We start from the raw sequence: 15,811 nt of genomic DNA on the forward strand, positions 1-15,811 counted from the left end.
GAGATGGCCAATGCATTATATGGAAGTGATTTTCCAGGCTTTGCTTATAATTGCCTCTTACTGCTGTTATTTAAAGGGCCAGAGACATGAGATACTCTTAAATAGAACATCACACTTTTCTCCAGGTTACAGAAATAAAATGAGATGCATCATCTGTGAAATTCTTTGAATAATTGTCCGTTTTGCAAACAAAATTAACATGTAAACTGCCACATGAACTTATTCATGTGTAAAATTGCTTTGTACTGATTTTATCTGACACAGCTTTGGATTGAGTACTTTCTGAGCCTAGCAATTGGATTGTTTAAAATTTCTGAAGTAGAACTGTGTTGGCATTGAATTACTGATGGACTCAAACCAAACACGGCTAATTTAAATTACCTTCTTTTAGTTCATATTCAAACTGCTTGGCAGACTGCCAGAATTGTTAATCAGTTACTGTCCCAGCTGGGTTTAAGTCTTCCTAAGACTATCCAAACAGAGTCCTGGAGGACAGATGGTCCTCTGGTCAGTACAAGAGTAATTTCCCTTTTGTGTTTGGATTCACAGTTGGGCTCAAAATACTTCTGGTTCCTGAATGTGCAATGATTACTAAATGAAGCACTTAGAGATGGGTGCCCCAGAGCATGCCTTTCTCTTGCTGGCCTGTCAAAAAGCTTTTGTACCTTCTGCTTGTTCTACCCATTAGTGATTTTTAAACTTGCTTGTTTGTTTGTTTGTTTGTTTGTTTTTAACAGTATTGTAGGACATCCTGCTTTCTTCTATTACGCCTTTAATGCTTGTCCCTTGCTTCCAAAAGATTGTAAGAGGAAGAAACTGAGGGTGATAGCTGGATATAAGGCTGCTGCTTTCTGACAAGTGGAGCTGGATGCCTGATTGCACATAAAGAAATAGGGTCGGGAGGAAAGCTGTGAGTATTCACTCAAAGAAATGAGTCATGCCATTATTTATTCTACTTTTCTGTGAAAATCAACCATGAGCAGGAATTATTGAAGTCTTTTGATCTGCTAACTCTGAATTCTTTTGAACCATATGTTAGTATTTTGGCAAAACTTTTTCCTTTCTCTGCCTGGAATTGTTAACTGTAGCTTTATGATAGGACACTTGAACTGTATAAAATCAAACCCTACATTCTACCAATAATACCTAACATTTTCTTAAACTATGTAGTTTCCAATACACTTATGACAGTGGGCTCACCTCTAGGGTTACTTTGCAGAAAATGAACTTCAGCTCTGTGCTGATCCCCAGCATGAGATCTAAGTGACACTTAAGTTTTTTCCCAGCTAATTTCTTCCCCATCATTGCATATGTGATCATAAAGCTAGTACACTTCAGTTCAGCATTGGCAGACATTGAATCTAGCCATTTATATACTGATTTAAAATCAAGTATCTTTCAGAGAACTGTTCTCTACTCTTAAACCATTTTAACATTGGAATCAAATCTGCACACCTGTTTGCTTCAACTTCACCAGACAAAAGGTTTTTTTTTTTTTTTTCAGTTGACTTCCCTACTCAATGATAAAGCACAAAGTGAATTGCATTGAGCAATTTGTCAATTTCCCAGTTTTAACAGGAAACTAGTATTTATGGAGAATTTTGGACTCTTACCATTTCCAAATTTGCTTTACTGTCAAGGGTAGATGGCTGTTTACTTCACACACCCTTAAATCTGGCTCCACTCACAGTAACATAAGAGAGCTAAAAGCAGACCTGCTATGTAGTCTTGGGCTTTTATATAAAAGCAAAAGTTCTCTTGCTTTACAGCTGTTTACAGAATGATTTTTTGATATGTGACTTGACATCTTGATCTTCTTGTGTCTAATGAACAAGCACACTTTTGAGACATACCTTTTGTCAGAGGTACCATTGGTCTAACGTCTGACACATAGCCAGCATGCTGTTTCCTTGGTGCTGGGCAGTGCATGCCTCAATCAATGAAACGTTAATTGTGAAAACCAGTGTGTGCTACCATTTGAGGGGGAAAAAAAAAAGTTAGTTTCTCAGGTCACTTTCTGTTTGTGCTGTGCACTCCCTAATCATGTTGTAAAGACAATTTTTTAATGATCGCTTCCAGCAGTGCAGGCCAGTGGTTTGTCTGAATGGATTATAGAATCATAGAATCATAGAATCATTTAGGTTGGAAAAGACCTTAAATATCATTGAGTCCAACCATCAACCATGCCCACTAAATCATGTCCTGAAGTGCCTTGTCTATGTGCTTTTTGAATATCTCCAGGGATAGTGACTCAATCACTTCCCTGGGCAGTCTGTTCCAATGCCTGACAGCCCTTTCAGTAAAGAAATTTTTCCTAATATGCAATCTAAACCTCCCCTGCCGCAACTTGAGGCCATTTCCTCTTGTCCTATCTCCAGCCACCTGACAGAAGAGACCAGCACCCACCTCACTACAACGCCCCTTCAGGTAGTCGTAGAGAGCGATAAGGTCTCCCCTCAGCCTCCTCTTCTCCAGACTCAACAGCCCCAGTTCCCTCAGCCGCTCCTCATAAGACTTTTGCTCCAGGCCCCTCACCAACTTGGTTGCCCTCCTCTGAACACGTTCCAGCACCTCAATGTCTTTCCTGTAGTGAGGGGCCCAAAACTGAACACAGCACTCGAGGTGCGGCCTCACCAGTGCCCAGTATGGGGGAACAATCACCTCCCTGCTCCTGCTGGCCACGCTATTTCTGATACAGGCCAGGATGCCGTTGGCCTTCTTGGCCACCTGGGCACACTGCTGGCTCATATTCAGCCGGCTGTCAACCAGCACCCCCAGGTCTTTCTCTGCCGGGCAGCTTTCCAGCCACTCTTCCCCAAGCCTGTAGCACTGCATGGAGTTGCCGTGACCCAAGTGCAGCACCCGGCACTTGGCCTTGTTGAACCTCATACAACTGGCCTCAGCCCTTCGATCCAGCCTGTTCAGATGCCTCTGTAGAGCCTTCCTACCCTCCAGCAGATCAATGCTCCCGGCCAACTTGGTGTCACCTGCACAGTGACTGAGGGTGCACTCGGTCCCCTCGTCCAGACAGTTGATAAAGTTATTAAACAGAACTTGCCCCAGTACTGAGCCCTGGGGAACACCACTTGTGGCCGGCCAGCAACTGTATTTAACTCCATTCACCACAACTCTCTGGGCTCGTCCACCCAGCCAGTTTTTTACCCAGCAAAGAGTACACTTGTCCAAGCCATGAGACACCAGCTTCTCGAGGAGTATGCCATGAGAGACAGGGTCAAAGGCCTTAGTAAAGCCCAGGTAGACAACATCCACAGCCTTTCCCTTGTCCATGGTGGGTGACCTGGTCATAGAAGGAGATCAGGTGGGTCAAGCAGGACTTGCATTTCATGAACCCATGCTGGCTGGGCCTGATCACCTGGTTGTCCTGCATGTGCCATGTAAGCGCACTCAAAGTGAACCGTTCCATAATCTTCCCCGGTACCAAGGTCAGGCTGACAGGCCTGTAACCCCCCAGATCCTCTCTCCGACCCTTCTTGTAAATGGGTGCCCCATTGGCAAGCCTCCAATCATCTGGGACCTCCCCTGTTGACCAGGATCGCTGATAAATAATGGAGAGTGGCTTGGCAAGATCCTCCACCAGTTCCCTCAGTACTCTTGGATGGATCCCATCTGGTGCTATAGATTTGTGAGTGTCCAGATGGTGTAGAAGGTCACTAACTAGTTGTTCCTGGATTATAGGGGGTATATTCTACTCTCCGTCCTTGCCTTCCAGCTCTGGAGGCAGACTACTCTGAGGATAACTTGTCTCACTGTTAAAGACTGAAGCAAAGAAGGCATTAAGTACCTCAGCCTTTTCCTCATCTCTGGTGGCAATGTTCCCCTCTGTATTCAATATAGGCGAAGGTCGCAGTTCACCTTTTTTTACACTGCTGTAGACTGAAATACAAGTACTGACCAATGCTTGTTTCACAAACAACCTTAAAACCTTCCAAATTGTGGTACCAAGGCAGTGGGATCTACCACAGCTAGACAGACGGGTAGTTTTTTATCTGTTCCTAAACTTTCTCAAAATCCTTCCACCTACGTGGTGAGGTTTTCCTCATTCACATCACACCAGATACAACAATGTTTTCCCTCAGTATCAGTTACCATTCATTCCCTATTCCCCTCTGTATATTATTAGAAATGATTGTGTTGCATTTTTGTCTGTCTGACTTCCACTGAAGAAGTTGGAATGCTTACCAAAATTCTAAAAATCTTGTAAAAAAAAAAAATCTTTAAAATCTCTCCTTGAACACTACCTTTCTTTTATGTCTGGCTGTTATTCCATGTAATATTACATGGACAGGTGAAAAGTAGGCTAAGACTTCTGTTTTTTTTTAAAAAAGTCTTTCATAGCTGTTTTGTTTATCATCTCTGTTGAATGAGCTTATTTTTTTTACATCATTCATCAGTCGCTTGCTCTGAAATCTGTTGGAGGTTCCTGTATTACCTGTTTGATATGTACCTGAAATAATGCAATCTCTTTCTTAACCGAGATATCTTACGTGCTGATGTAACCGAGTGTTAATTACAATAACAGTGGTTAAGTATATAAAATCTCTTACCAAGTCTGGGAGTTTAGGAAAAATCATTAATTTCCTGTATTGGTCTTGTAACTGTCAAATAGGAGTATTTAAAGGTGATATCATAACTAGGTTTATGTCTAGATTCACTGAATATGTGCATGTGTATATGTATGTGTCTGTGTGTATACACAGTACACTATACAGTAGCCAATACCCCAAACTGTGGTTTTGCAGCAGTCCAGAAAGGCCACCTGAGAGTAGTTTGAAGGAAGACCCTTTCACCATGTTTTGTTGTGAGGAAAGTAAAGATAGTTGGCAAGCATCAGAGCTTCTTCAGGACCTTTCTCTTGGGAATGGCAGGAATATTGGCATCACTTCTTTGTGATGTTGCTGCTGTTATACTTCCACTGTTGGAAAGTGGTAACATGTATGTGCTACAGTGAGTTTGAACGGTATGTATAGCAAGCAAATTTAAGTCTTGCACTTCATCGACTTGTGTTGATTAATTGCACCTCTGTCAAAAGACCCTTTGTTATGACAAAGTTTCTGTGAGATGAAGACTGCAACTGCTGCCAGGGATATGTTTTTTCTGCCTTAGCATGAAGTCAAGACTGTATTAACAGAGGATAGCGGCAGTGAAGAAAGTACCGGTGACTAGAGCACTGTATGAAGTGCAAAGCATCTGGTTGCACTTGTCTTTGTAAATGATTAGAGATGGTATTTCCTTTGACAGTTTATTCTGTTCATAATCTTGCAGAGCAAATAAGAAGAGTACTGAGTTGCAGTACCAACAAGATAATCACAGTTCCCAGTGTTGCTGAAGACGAAAGCCATCAGTGACAGGATCTGTGGGGTTTTTGGCCATGAAACAACTGACTGTAACAAAAAGCTCCTGTATGGTCTATCAATCACCTCTGATTATTTATATTCTGCTTCTATTTATGTGGTTTCTAAAGCTTACAGAACCAAATAGATGGTTCTTCAGTTTTTATTGACGTTGTCATTTGCATGTTTGACTTCTTGCCACTGTTGAATATTAAGATACTTGAGTTTATTCCTCATTTCCACAAGAAACAGGCTGGAACCAGAGTACTGAAGTAATGAAATTTTGACCTTAGGTATCTGACAGGAAGGTGCATTTACTGATTAGAGGAAAGGCTCTGGAGGATTGAAATACCCTTCTGTTCCCATCTGACCAACAAAATTCCTACTTTTAGTTTATAAACATGGATGCTTTCAGTTGACAAACTTGGGATAAAACTTACAGAAAAACACTTAATGCAGGCAGCCACTGTCAATAGTTACCATTAGAGAGGACAACAGAAGGTTATTCACTTAATACTACATGCAGTTTCTTTGCTCAGAACAGAAAGCAGAGCATCCAGCAAAGATGATACCAGTGTCTTTGTGTGCTTGCTTTGTTCTTTCCAGACCTGTCCTAGGGCAAGTTCAGTTCTGTTCAGGATTTAGAGCAGCATCAAGGGTGTCCCAGTTCCTGACATCTCCTTTCCCTGTCACAGTCACAGAGGACAGTATGCATAGCTCTGCTGGCTCAGGCAGATGAGGACTTCTGTGTTGTTGTGTTTCTCTGTCTGCAGGTCACTCTCTTAAGTAACCAGTATGCTTTAAGGGTAGCATGAAGCTGAACTGATAGCTACAAAACATTTGAAATTCTTACCTGAAAAAGGGTATTTAAGCTGGGGCTATCCTGAACACATGAGAATGCCAAATATATTCAGATGGTTAGGACTTGCTAAGGTGCCTGGCAGATGTTTGCCAGACTATGATCCCTAGGCAAAATAGTGTTCTTGGAAAAGGAGGACTGGGTCAAAACCCCTCCAGCGTCCTTAAGTACACAAAGCATTCATGGGATTGTCCAATGGGCTTGTGTGCTAGAGACTAGTGTATTGTTTGTGCATTTTAATGATGCTTTCCAAGAGTAAATTTCCTCCAAGTTTAAGGTTTCATGCCTTACAATTTCCTCTGCATCTAATTTTCCAGATACCTCTCTCTGCAACACAGCTTTGTGAAGCCCAGAAGCTTTGCTATATGAAGCCCAGAAGCTTTGCTGTGTGAAAGTGAAAAATGAGAATTCTCGAAATATCTTTCAAAGCAAATGGTGGTGATCTCCAGGGGGGTTCTGCTGGCTTTTTTCCAAGAACAGACTGAGCAAGGGTTGAGCAAAACAGTCTGTTTCTGGTCCTGCACATCTTCAGAGTCCATAGTTTTGACTTCAGTGCCATTCATGTGCTCTGAGCAACAGCTGTGGTTTTGGATCTGTCCTGTCTGACCAGTCATGGGCATAATGAATTAAAATATGGATCCGAAACTAATGTATTATTTTTCCTCAGTTGGAACTGAAACTGCATTATGATTTTTGAAATGTGCTGAACTCCAAACTGTAGCAACCTTAGTCCCCGCTGAATTGGGCTTTGAACCAAAGCATATATGGTTTTCATACAGAGTTGCTCTTCTGCTTCACTGAAATTTAAAATTTTCATCAGCAGGATATTTGTATCAAGTGCCATTTTTATTTAACAACATTCCTCTTCCAATTCTGTGTCAGAAAAACAGGATTTTTTTGCTGTTTAGCAATGGTAAGACCTTTATGTGTTGTTCTATTGGAACTGTTTATCTATTCTGAGCTTTTGGCAGAATTTTTATGTTTTCGGGTAGTGAAGGCCATGGTGGAGTGGTTTTAACACTCAGTATTGGTCTCAACACCTTTATGGGAATGTTTACTACAAGTATTTCTGTAATACTGCTGTAAGAACATTCTGGAAAAAAATAAACCTATGTTTACTATGTCTGTAATGGTATCTTACACACTTCAGAGGAGGCAGCTAGGTGTGCAGACCAAGTTTTGGTTTGCTTGTCTAAACGCAGAACCAAGCAGGTTGGGTCCATGTCTTTGTGCAAGCACTGTGGTTGAGAGTGGAGTGCTGGGGTTGAATATGCACTGGCTTTCAGAGCTCAGTGGAAATGAATTGGAAGTGTGAGTCTGAATAGAATTGACCTTTCTCCTCTTCCCCATTGGTTCTAAAGTTAGGCTTGAGGTAAAGTATCAGAATTGTTTGAATACAGTGTTTGTTCAAAGCTTTCATATAAGGCAGTCCTCCACAGGCATTTGGCAAACATGCACAGTTCATAGTATCAACCTTTTAATTATTTCCATTAGAGGGTAAGAACTGAAAGAACCAACATAGGATGTGTGAGAACAATTTGAATTTCTGTGATACGTGTTTAGTCTCTGAAAAACTTCTCACACTTAATCTTCTTTAAAGGTAGATCACTGCTTTTGGGAGCTTAGAGTCACTCTTATTCCTTCTATCCTTTCCTTTATTTTGGATGATCTTTTGCTACAGTTAATTCCCTGCAAACCTTTAACAAAGAACTGCCTAAGAAGCAGCTATTCTCAGTGATCTGGTTTTGTGCTCTTTCCTTTGGCTCATGAAGAAAATCAAGTAACTCTTAAAAGTCAAACAGAAGCTGGATGTTTGGGAATAAAACAGTTCTCTGGATCCATTATAAAAGTCAGGATTAAATCCTGACTCCATTTAAGTCAGGAAAACTTTACTGTTGATCTAACATTTAATTTCTAACAGAGTTCTGTGCAGCATATTGTGCAAAGTATGGAGGTTAATTATAGTGCTTTGGTCAAGACCTGTAGGGTTCAGCGTTCGGAAGATCTCGCGATGTCACGGAAAGTTGGAGGGTTAGTCGCAGCCTTATGATGTGTCTGTAATCCCGCCTACCCTTGTTAGTATAAAAGGAATTGACTGCGCAATAAAAGGCGGAATTTGGCGCTCACACCGTGTGTGTTATCTGTCTCTTTCCCTGGTCTGGGGGGTGATCAGTGATCTAATCGTGGCACCTTGATATGTGGCGAACGCTACAAAGACCTTTGCTCCTTTTGCCATATCCATTCAGCTTCAAAGCTGAAATACTTGCTTTTAATTTTTTGCTGGACAGATCTGTTATATTTCATTGATGTCGTATTTCAAATGAGAAAATATTTTTTTCTAAACCCTGTGTGAAGCGATTCCCATAAACCTCCACCTCAGGCAAAGTGCATACATTAATTAATTAAAGACAGTGATGTGATTAGAGATCCCTGCATAAGAAAGCACTAGATACAGTCATAGCAAGTGCTGTCTGTCATTTGAAAACTACCAATATTTGTGCTAATACTGAATGGGTTGGTAAGGAATGAGGGACCCAATCCAAATGATCCTCTCTTGATATGGAAAAGTTCAGACTGGAATTCTAGTTACAATCTGTATAATTAAAATCTGCCACAACATTTTTCCTGTATAGCACTGAAGTTTGAGGAGAAGTAGAGAGAAAATAAGCTTAAAGATGAATGTGCTCAGAGGTTGGCTGATTCCCCTGTCTTTTGATTTCAGTTTATTTGGTAGGTGCTTAGCTTAGTGACAAAGAATAGCTGCAGAAATCACACCCTCAAGAAAATATTACTTTAATTATTTCTTCTCTAGATAGGTTTGTGGTCACCAGACAATCCACCAGCTTAATATACTTGTTCCTAAATTATTTGTCCTATACAGAAGAGAAAATAATTTAGGGTTTTTTTTCCTTTCTCTACACAATGCAGATTAAAGGAGCACACTAAATTCATGGATGCATAAGCCATAAAGCCTGACTTTATAAGTGTTATTAGTGTTGATCTACTATGTATAAATCAGGATGCATGTGCTTTCTGTACCAATGTTCATTTTCTTTGCACTTTTGCACCATCTCTTATTAAACCGTAAGTCTGAAAAGAGTCCTTTGCTATAGTCCTGCTCTTTATGCTCTTTAAAATAAGGCTTCATTAGAAAAAGGGATGTTCATAGAATTTTTTCTTTGTGAGAACTTAAATTTTATTCACATCTGCTTTGAAGTGCCACAAAAAATGCCTTCAGTTCAATGTTAACGTTACCTTAGGCTATACAAAGTTAACAGTGCATCCCTTAAGAAAGTGAGGCTACTACAGATGCCTACCTCTCTGTCTTGGCACCCACATATTTTTGTTCTAACTCTAAAATTCAGTTGCAGAGCTAGGTATATAATAAACCCACACCTGCAGATTTTTATTGCTATCATTCCAATTGTGGACAACCAAAAATAAATAGCAAAATAACAATTAACATTTCTGCAACATTTGAGACAATATATCTCATATTACTTTTATTACCACCTGTCTCTGAAAAAAAACCACCCCATGTGCCCTGTGAGCCTCTTTGTGCTTGAGAATATTCCTCACTTGTAGAAACATTCAGCAATTTCTTTAGCTATTGGGAACTAATTATCATAATTACGCTGATAAAAGGACAACTAATTGTCAGTGAGCAGCATGTTCTTAATCTATTTCTGTCCATCTGAACAACCCCATTTCATTTGATCTTTCTCAGGGGTCATATTTTCTCGACTTTTATACTACTTCCTCTTTTTTCTGGAGTTTCTCTGTTAATCCATAGCCTACCAGAAGAGGCCTTACCAACACTGAGGGGAGCAAAAGGATTGCATCATATGTCACGCAGATTTGACTGTGTTTATACCTCCCAGAATGTTTTTTGACACATATTGAACATCTGGGATTTTTTTTCTGTGCTGAACCTGTGTTTCATGTAATTACATAGTCATTTATTCATGCCTACATGGAAAATTTTGCATTCATCTTTTTGTATTATGCCATAATTTTGAAGACCATCTCTTCCAGTTGTCCAAGATCATTTTGATTTGCAATCTTTTTACTCAAGTGTAAACCAGAAATCAGTTTTTTGAGGGTTGGTAGAACTACACTGCTGTGTAAAGTAGGGAGGGACAATGAGGGGAGGGGTGAGTTTACTTCTAAAGTTTTGTTTTACTAAAATTTTCATGCTAGGATAGTGTGAGGTAGTACAAAAGAAATGCTGTTAGTGCATTATTCTGTATCACTTGTGTACATGCTGCTAGTACCATATATTTTCATGTTTGTGTAGGTAACACTCTGTATAAATTAGTACAAGATCCTTGATGTCTTTTTCAGTGCTTATCAATCATAATTCATTTTGCAGCATAAATGGTTGTATACTTCACATGAATTAATTTCCTTCTGCTTTTATGGTGTGAAAAAACATTTCTTCTGGGAAAAAGTAATCTGTTGCTTTTGCTTTCTGTCTTGGTTCTATGCATAAATAGATCAGAATTCAAATATTATTAAAATGCAATCATAGAAAAAAAATTAGGTTAGATGTTAGTTGTGTAGTCTGACCCTCTGTTCCAAAGAGAGCTGACTTTAAAGCCCTCTCAGCTTGCACAAGGCCTGGCCCAGCTGAGTTTTGAAAAACTCCAAGGGTGGACATGCTAGTACATCTCTGGGCAAACTTTTCCAGGGCTTAACCATGACTTAAGTACTGTAAACCATATTTCAGGTTTGTATTTGTTGCCTCAAGCAGCATTAATTAAGTAATAATTATTTTTACAAATTAAGTGGTATGTTTCTAGTTCCTAGCTGCTATCAGCAGTATGGAATGCCTTCAATCTGAACAGATTTCTCAAAATCCTAAAATTCCAGAAGAATAGTGTTCAATTTCTTCTTTAATACTGCATGGGCAGAGTGCCTCTGCCCCCTCTTTCAGTACTTTTCCTGTGGGTGGACAAAGAAGGAAACATTTAAATCAAGTAACAGTAGTGAGAAAATGCATCCAATTACTTTTTAAAATGGATCTAGGAGCCAGAATATTTGCAATTGTGAAATTAAAAGCGTAGCAAAATGGAGAGCCATTATCCACTGAAGACACTTGCCCACTGCCTCGCACAATTACATGGAGCACTGCAGGGCTGTAAATCGCCTTTATTCTTGAGTCAGCGCCAGCCTGAATGCTTTCACTAACCATCCATTACAATTATTTGTCTTTAAATGGGGAAATTGTCGGGGGAGGAGATAGGATATTTGCTTTGAATTTTCACTCTTCATCCATCTTTTTGGTGCTATTCATCCTTTTCAGCATGGGAACATAGCGTTTCATCTTGCTTTCCATTTTGTCTGCTTGTGCTCCTTCTTGCACTCCTCCTCCTGAGTCCCTCTGACAAGGCAGAGCAGTTTCCATCTCTGATACCCCATGCTAGCAGTGTTTGCCTAGCAATGGAGACCCCACCTTTAGCCTTTCAGGCTCAGACTTTCACTATCCCCTTCAACTGTCTATGTGTTGTTAGTAGTTAACAAAGCAAGGACCTTGATCAGGAAGGAGCATCCACAGCCCCAGCAGCTGTAGATCTGGTGCTGCTCACCTGGGGCTAAGGTTGACCCTTCTGTGAATGGAGATACAAGCTCACAGCACTGTCAATGGGCTCTGTTTATTTCCTGCAGGCTTTGTCTGAGCAGGACATCAGATAACCTGGCTGTGGCAGCATGCTCTGCACTGCAGGCGGAGCCATGCAATAGTCACTCTGCGTAATCTGTGAGTTTGTTTTCAAAGCTGAAATAACGTGACAGTATTATTGAAAAAGCTAAAGGCCCAGGGACATACTGGAAATACATATCAGGGTAAGGACATGGTCTCCCAAGGCCTTTGCTGTCCCTCTAATCATTGTACTGTGCTTCTTTTCATTTTCCAGTGTGGTGTGATTGCTTGCCGAAGCCAAATGCGAACTTCAGCATGGAGGGACAGGGAGAAGGATGACACTGGTGAACATGTAAGGGGCTACATTTTTACTGCTTTAACTCCTAGCTAAAACCCATAAATTAACACATCTCTTGGCTTTTTCTTTCAAATTCAATTAGAACAAATATAGCACATGAAATTGAAACTATTCTGCCATTTATTGGATGCTTATGGACATAAAAGCCTCAGCATCTGAAAAATCATGAATTAAACGTAACACAATGCTAGGATGTGATGATGTCATCACCTACCAGTTTTTGTACTCTATGTTGCTTGTATTGTCAATATTAGGTGTATTTTGGAGCTGTTCTGACACACCCAACCTATCACTTGATCTACCCCTTTTCTGTGTTAACTATAATGATATGATATCAAATACAAAGGCTAAATTTTCCATTGGGTACCAATAATTAAAAAGAATAATTAGATTTCATTTCCCTGTAAAGAGTTCATTAAAGACACTGAGTTACATGGTGATGATTCTTCATATTAGACAACGGCACCGCTCATGGTTTCATTCCTGTTCCTTCCTTGGGACATATCAGTTGTTTCACAACTGAAACAGTTTTATATTCTTCTGTTACAGAAAGCAAAAAAGAAGTAATGGTAACATATATACATTTTAGATCTTATAAAATTATCACATTTTTGTTTTTATTTCTTATTTCTAAATACAATTTTTTTTTTGTTTTGGCTTTGCAGTTGTTTGGTTTTGTTTTGATTTTGGTAATGAGGGCTTGATTCTACCTTCTAATGCTTGCGGATAGTACCTTGCCCTAAAAAATAAAGAGATTGGATTTTGAGGAAGCAGTTTCTGCTCGCAGTGTAATGAGCGGAAGCACAGTTGAATTCTTGACCCAGTGGTCCAAATGCTGGACTGGGCTGAAATTGGAAAACAGGAATGCAGAGTGTAAATTGGGCCAGAATTACAATTCAATTCTCTCTGGTAAATCAGAGATGCAAGCATAGGTACATCATATAAAGGGGTCCACCTGTGTTGCTTACAGATAGAAGTGATCAGGGGCAGAAACGTAATTTTGAACATTGTCCCTAATCATTATGGTGAACCAGATTGGTCAGTTTGTAAGTGTTCCTTGCTTTTCCCCCATAGATTAGACAAATAGAAAGACAAATGGTAGACCTAGGTAATTATTGTGTAATTTCCACTTCAACTATGCCAGCAAACTTGGTGCTAGTAGGCAAATGCTCTAGATGCTTATCAACATGCAGTAAAAAAGTACATGTTTTGCTGGTATGCAGATTAAAGCTTCTTTATTACTATTTTTCTTTTAAGTGGAAACCTTTCACGCTTTGAGGCATATGGATTTTCAACTTGGGAAATATCTTCCGTTGGCACAGCTTCCCTCAGTGATGCTCTGTGTATCAGAATGCGGGGCTGTATGTGGCCCTTCTCTAAAAGGTGGAGCTGGTGTGGGTGTGAAAAATTTCCCTCTAGTGCTTCCTCTGGTGCCCCATGGCAAGTCTGTTTTCAGCAGGGAAGCCCTGATTGCACATGTCCCGGCTCCTCTGGGCTGGGTCTGCTGCCACATGCCTTCCAGAGCTCATGCTCCCACTCTGCAAATGCTGCTGCTGCCTTCAGCGAGAGCAAGCTACAGGCCTAATGCCCACAGCTGTAGGAAAGAGAGGATAATGTGTATACTAAAAGATGTGAGGAGGAAATTCAAATCGTAACTGCTCAGCAGTGGTGATTTGTGACCGGGTAATGACCTGGCATGGAGGGCAAGAAGGCCCAACTGCAGAAGGGGTTACACTGGCTGAAGGCAGTGTTGCCAGAGACAGAAGGACTCCCTGGAAGGGAGTGAAGTTTCCCTTGGTGATGAGCTCAGAAACAGCCCCAGCATTGTCGTGTAGCCATCCCAAGAAATGGGAGTGCTCAGGGGCCACCTCTGGGCAGCAGAGCTGGGCTGGGATGTGGTCCTAAGGCCAGGCTGAGGATTGGTGCTGGTGCAAGTGTATATAAGAAACTGGCTCATGATACATCTATGCAGACTGCTTGTAGAACTGCTTATGGTGGTAGGAATCTGCCTAGTGCATTGTTCACTAATTATTGTGTATTTAAGCACAAACTTGTTTAATTCACATCAAGGGCTACAATAAAAATTCCCCCAAAGATGAATACAATTTGTGAGGATCCTCTGTCTGTCCTTTGAAGGTATGATTTTGCATTTTGTTTGCCACACACAAGAGCAGCGGAGTCTCATGTCTGCTACCCCTGCAAGTGTGGTTGCCCATCACTTTGTAGCCAGCATCATTCACTGTCCTCTTCTGTGAAGCAGCATGTGGTGAACAGAAAGGCCTGTGGAGCAGCAGAAGCAGCAGAGACAAAACCAATGCCACAAGGGCTGAGGCAAGTTGAAATCAGCTCTACTCGGGGATGTTTTCCACAGACCAGTTGGTGGGCTGCTCCGCATCCCAGATCCCTGTTATTATAGGGACACTGTGGAGGTATTCTCCCCAGCCTTTCCAATACCTGGCTTTTTCCCTTCTGTGCTGGGCTTTGTGCACCCTGTTTATGGCAGCCTGAACCTGGTTGCTCTGAGGGAAGTCACCCTTGGCTTCCAAGCGTCCAGCTCAAATCCCTCTGCGTTGCTGGAGTAGTACATGGACAGGGAAGAGAGAGACTCAAATAACTGAATTTGTTCACTGTAGTAGTGCACTGTGCCTGGGATTTACTGCAGCAGTGTCAAACAAGTAGTTGCATCTGAGAACTGAGCTTGCCATTGATAACACAAATGGATCTACATATCTTTTTCTGTATGGTGATGTTATGCCAGGTGGTGATATCATATCAAGTGAGTCATCTTTTTTTCATGCATAGATTTAGTATCACATTCCTTAACTTGTGCTTACAATATTTCAGTGGTAGTTTTTCTGCAAGGCTGTAATAGGTAGTGTTATCAAACAACTGTATAAAAATCTTTCCACAGAAGCAAGCTCATCTGCCTCCTTGGCATTTCTATTATGAAATTAATGAGGACATTCTTCTAACTTAGAAAATCGTAGTAGGATAAGATTTTACTTGTGAAATAGAAAGGCAGGTGGAATATTAGTGGCAGCCTTGGTGCCATTCACAGAATTTATGAAAATGCTCTGTCTCTGGGAGGCTAACTGAGCATAAAATGCTGAACAGAAAATGGTGACTTCCCCACTGCAGTTGAAAGCAAATCTATAAATAGAACAGCAATGGAATAACCCTCCAGCTAGTGAACAAGAGAACAAGAAATTCCCTCCTTTGGCTTGCTTTGCATACTAATAAGGACAAAGGGGGGGGGAAGGAAGAAAGAAACAAAGAAAAATGGCTGTAGATAGCCTCTTTACCAGATTACAGAGATGCTGTGTGCTTGCTAGTTCATTTAGGTGCATTTTTCTGAGCACTAAACAACAGGAAAATAATAGAAACTATTTTTTAGAAGATGACTTATTTGTTGAACTCTGTGACAAAGAGGATGACTTGTGGCATTTTCATTCCAAAGTATGCCTTTTACTGTGACTAATGCAAGCAGCCTGTGGGATGTATGAAGCAGAAAAGGGCCTGTGAAAGAGGAATTTCATTATAAAAGAGCATGTTTGGTCTTTTGCAGTGAAATCAGATGCTTCCTGTCATTCCAGCATTAGAGG

This window comes from Haliaeetus leucocephalus, unplaced genomic scaffold (genome assembly GCF_000737465.1).
Source record: "Haliaeetus leucocephalus isolate CR32 unplaced genomic scaffold, Haliaeetus_leucocephalus-4.0 Scaffold241, whole genome shotgun sequence".
Classification (NCBI taxonomy): domain Eukaryota; kingdom Metazoa; phylum Chordata; class Aves; order Accipitriformes; family Accipitridae; genus Haliaeetus; species Haliaeetus leucocephalus.